Below are 5,858 nucleotides of genomic sequence, written 5' to 3' on the forward strand. Positions count from 1 at the left end.
TAAAATTCTGTCATTAATTACTCACCCTCATGCCGTTCCAAACTCGTAAGAGCTTCATTCATCTTTGGAACACAAATTATGATATTTTTCCAAGAGCTTTTTGACCCTGCATAGACAACCACACAACTACCACATTCAAGGCCCAGAAAAGTACTGTAGTAAGGACTTTGTTAAAATAGTCCATGTGACATCAGTGGTTCAAAATGTAATTTTACCAAGCAACGAGAATACTTTTTGTGCACTGAGAAAACAAAAATAGCGACTTTATTCAACAATTCCTCTCTACCCTGTCAGTCTTCGATGCACAGTTATGACAATACCATGATGACGCATACGTGTGCATTCCTCTGAAGAGAAGAAATTGTTGAAAAAAATCCTTATTTTTGTTTTCTCTGTGCACAAAAAGTATTCTTGTAGTTTAGTAAAAAAAAAACAGTTGAACCACTGTTGTCACATGGACTATTTTAACTATGTCCTTACTACCTTTCTGAGCCTTAAACGCGTCAGTTACGTTGCTGTCTATGCAGGGTCAGAAAGCTCTTGGATTTCATCAAAAATATCTTAATTCGTGTTCCGAAGATCAACCAAGGTCTTACGGGTTTGGAACGGCATGAGGGTGAGTAATTTTGTTTACTCTAATTTTTTAATTTTTGGGTGAACTAACCCTTTAAGAAGTATGATATGTCTGTCCATCCATCCATCCATTTTCACTTGGAATGTAAAAGTTGATTATAAATGTATTTTGAGGAAAGATCTGACATGAGCGACAGTACAGGGCCATTCACGCCAAGAACAATAACTGTATTAGCATCCACACCAATGCATGATAGTGGATTCTAATTGGCTGTCAGTGTATAGTTATCATCCTTGGTGTGAATGGCCCTTAAAGCGTTAGTTCACCCCAAAATTAAAATTCTGTCATTAATTACTCACCCTCATGCCGTTCCAAACTCATAAGAGCTTCATTCATCTTTGGAACACAAATTATGATATTTTTCCAAGAGCTTTTTGACCCTGCATAGACAACCACACAACTACCACATTCAAGGCCCAGAAAAGTACTGTAGTAAGGACATAGTTAAAATAGTCCATGTGACATCAGTGCTTTTTGTGCACTGAGAAAACAAAAATAGCGACTTTATTCAACAATTCCTCTCTACCCTGTCAGTCTTCGATGCACAGTTATGACAATACCATGATGACGCATACGTGTGCATTCCTCTGAAGAGAAGAAATTGTTGAATAAAATCCTTATTTTTGTTTTCTCTATGCACAAAAAATATTCTTGTAGTTTAGTAAAAAAAAAAACAGTTGAACCACTGATGTCACATGGACTATTTTAACTATGTCCTTACTACCTTTCTGAGCCTTAAACGCGTCAGTTACGTTGCTGTCTATGCAGGGTCAGAAAGCTCTTGGATTTCATCAAAAATATCTTAATTCGTGTTCCGAAGATCAACGAAGGTCTTACGGGTTTGGAACGGCATGAGGGTGAGTAATTTTGTTTACTCTAATTTTTTAATTTTTGGGTGAACTAACCCTTTAAGAAGTATGATATGTCTGTCCATCCATCCATCCATTTTCACTTGTCAGATAGATAGATAGATAGATAGATAGATAGATAGATAGATAGATAGATAGATAGATAGATAGATAGATAGATAGTGAGATTAGTTACCTTAGTTTTTTCCTCTAAAGACTTCACATATGATGAGTTTAAGAACTCTTTGAGCTTGTTGTTCTCTTCTTGCAGTCTGGCCAGCTCGTCTTCTCTTTGCATAAGGGTGTCTTGGAGCTTTATGGGAGAAAATGTTACCACAATCATTACCAATAAGTCGACAGCTTTGGTTGAGTAATATCTATATTATAATCTATTTTTGATGATGCTGAAAATTCAGCTTTGAATCACAGGAATAAATTACACTTCTAACCATATTAAAATAGAAAACAGGTATTTTAAATTGTAATAATATTTTACAATATTACTGTACACTGTAAAAAAAATCTGTGACATTTACGGTAAAATACCGGCAGCTGGGGTTGCCAGAACTTCACCGTTAAAAATATGGTAGAAACATTAATATGGTATTTCATTAAATGATGCAATGTTAATAAACCAGCATATTGAAGTACTAATATCTGTTTTAAACCATTGCAATGCTGATAACCACCAAAAACAGGTGGTGATGAGAAAGACACATGATGAATCAAAGCTCATCACAATCAGCTCTTCCAAAAGCTGAGAAGGGAAATACTAATATATATACATAGAAGGTGCACAGTGTCATTCACATAAACACTGGTAACTCACATGATACTGAAATAATGCAATAAACATTAATTTAACAACATTAGATGTAAGATAAAACACTAATGTACACAACTGATAAGGAAAAACTATTAAGAAGAACTCGTTATTTCAACGAAAAAACATAAAATATGAAGTGTCATGCAGGGAATTCTGGGAGTGTCAATTTACAGTTTTTCACTGTAAATTATACAATGACTTTTTCTTTTTCACTTCCAAAAACCGTAATTTTAACAGTATTTTACTGTAAAATTACATTAAATGTAATTACAGTTATGCACCGTATATAGTATGGAAACTTACTGATAACCAATTAACAGGTTTTTTATTTTAGCATTTTTACAGTCTTTTACTGTTAAAATCACAATTATTTTTACAGTATTTTTGATCAAATAAATACACCCTTAGTGAGCATAAGAAACTTTCAAAAACATCACCCCAAATTTTCAAATGGTAGTAAGTGCAGTGAACCTGCATCACAATAACGGTTGATCATTTTGCTTTGTTGATCACTTTCATATGAATGCTGCTTCAGGACGTGGACTGTGAGGTGTCAATCATCCTATAAAGTGATGAAGTAGCATCCATGTACTCACCACTGTATGTGTGTGATGTACTGAATGAAGTCATGACTTGGAAAGAGCACTCATCAATGCATATATAAAATTATAATACAAACCACAGAATATATTAGTTAAAGTGTGTGGGAGAATATGCGGGAGTGTATTGAAGAAAGCCCGCTCTCGAGGAGTGTGAAATTGGTGTGTGCTAGTGCACCCCTCTATGTGCTAACTAAACTCAGAGGTGGCAGCTTGGGTAATTAAGAGCGGAGCTGTTGTCAGGTCTCTCATTATGACATGAATGGCAGTTTGTCACTCTCCTCCTACCTCTATTAAACAGCCTCTGTCCTTTGCTGTCAGCTGCTCTGACTGTTTATCAATCTGTCTGCTGGCAGAGCTGATTTTTTTTTCAGGACGTTTTGACGTTCTGTCTGTGTTGAAAGGTCTGATTTTACAGCTCTGTTTCTGTAGATGGTTTTTTGGTTGTTCGCCAATCTGAGAGCGAATATGACAGTTTGAGAACAGACTGAAAGTTTTTTTTTTATATGAATTCATATGAAAATATGAATTTTTTGTTATATGAATGAACAATATTTTATTTGCATGAATTATGTCTGATGAGCAAAACTATCAACTATGCTGAAGTATCAGAATGAATGAAAAAAACACGTTCCTCTTTTGTTACGCTTTGAACAAGGCTAATGAATGTTTGAAAAAAAAACTATAATAAAATGATCACCATATGTCAGAAAGAAAATTTATTTTTCTTACAAGAATAATCCAAATGCTAGTGGATATTTTCTCTCTTTCTCTCTCTCTCTACATTTGGATTATTCTTGTAAGGCAGATTTATGCACTGGAAATGGATGCATAATGTAGGATATTTAGTAAAAATATGCAGCTCTGAATACATGAACATAAATACATGCATAAAAGCTCATAAAGCATCCAGCTACAAGAACATTGTCATTATACATTATATATTATATATGTCTAACACAACATATAGCATAATATATAGCATATTAAAATAAAAAAAACTTTTTTAGGGTTTTATTATGTGTGTGTGTGTGTATACAAATTACTATAAATTATATACTTTAGGTACTTGGGTACTGTAACTGGTCACCATTTCCCTTACATTTTTACCCCAAACAAATATTTTTAAAAGTGAAAATATCCCATGTCATTTCTCAATGAGTATGATTTAATGAAACACATGCACATCAATCAGCTTCATGTCAGGTAACCACTCGCACTTTTTTTGAAGCAATGATGGAAGTTTGTATTGATTGTATAATGGATTGTATGAATGTTTGCTGTCGCATTTCCCGTTTGCATGTCGCTTTGGACAGAAGTGTCTGCTAAATGAATATTAATGTATAAGAGGAGCATGTATAGGAGCAAAGAGTGTGTGTGGGTGTGTATGACCCCTGCTGACACACTGCAGACAGTGGGAGTGAAGAGGAGGGTCAGGCGGCTTAAGAAATCAAAAGACTTTAGAACAGCACGCAAAACCAATTCTGGCTCAATCAGACACATCAAAGACCCTTAAGTTTATACAGAGCAGATACGCAATGAAATTCACTTCACTAAACTCTCAAATATAATAATTCAGGTATTTCCATCCACACACACAGTCTGACACCCCACCCCTCCAAGCCTCCCTCTTTCAGCAGTTGGAGAATTAATTGCCTTCTCTCAGGGCCGGTTATGGCGGTACAGGTGGAGGTACCTGGGTGTCTAACCCCTCTGCCCCTGGCCCAGCTGTCTCCGGGTCCCGGCCCTTTTTTCCTGTGCAGCTCCCCACCGAGGGCTCTAATAACCAGACACTGCTGCTCAGGATTTGTTGGCCAACAAACTGGACTCATGGGGACTTGCAACCTGTTAGATATGTTAAGTGGTCGCTAAACTGGTTAAAGGCTAAATGCTTGTTTGTGTCTGCGTTTGTTTGTAAGTGTTGGGACCCTTATAGGCTGAGTCTTGAAACTCACCAAAATATTAAAAGCTATTAAAATGTGCAAGGGAAAAATATCTTGGTATTACAAAGTTTGGTTACACTTTATTTTAAGGTGTCCTTGTTATAGTGTAATTATACATTTAAGTACTGGGTAATATTAATTAACTACATGTACTTAGTATATGGTTGTGTTGTGGTTAGGATTAGGGTTTGGTTTAGGGTTACTTGCATTTAATTATGCATAATGTATTGTTATTATAATAGTCAGTACATGTAACGTGTAACAAGGACACCTTAAAATAAAGTGTTACCCAAAGTTTTCGTATATGTACCATAGGATTTGAGGTTAATACCATGGTATAAAGCTACATATATAAACTATATGCTAGACATAAAATATCAAACAAAAGGAAATGAGATCTTTCTCTTTCATGGCTCAGAAAACTGTCTCAGATTTTTTTACTAAAACTAGTCTTGGATGAATTCCATAAGAAATAATGAGATCTATGACTTTTGATTGCAGACTTCAGTATGTTTGCTAATTTTCATTACTGAAAGAAGTCACTTATATGTTCACCAAGGCTGCATAAAGGCTTTAAAAAGAGTTATATTTTGACATATTACAATTCAAAAGAACTATTTTCTATTTTAATATGTTGTAAAATATAATTTATTAATGTGATGCAAAGCTGAATTTTAGGCAGCCTCTATTCCAGTCTTCAGTGTCACATGATCCTTCAGAAATCATTCTAATATGCAGTTTTTTTGTTAGTTTGTTTTTTGCTCAAGAAACATTTCTTATTATTATCAATGTTGAAAACAGTTGTGCTGCTTCATATTTTTGTGGAAACCATTATACTTTTTTCAGGATCCTTTGATGAATTAAAAGTTTAAAAGAACAGCATTTATTTAAAATAAAAAAGATTTTTGTAAAAAAATTTTTTTTTTTATTGTCATGTTTGATCAATGTAATGCATCCTTGCTGAATAAAAGATTTAACCCCCCCCCCCCCCCCCCCCCCCCCCCCCCC

Source organism: Sinocyclocheilus grahami, unplaced genomic scaffold (assembly GCF_001515645.1).
Source record: "Sinocyclocheilus grahami isolate Dianchi unplaced genomic scaffold, SAMN03320097.WGS_v1.1 scaffold6.1, whole genome shotgun sequence".
NCBI classification, from domain to species: Eukaryota; Metazoa; Chordata; class Actinopteri; order Cypriniformes; family Cyprinidae; genus Sinocyclocheilus; species Sinocyclocheilus grahami.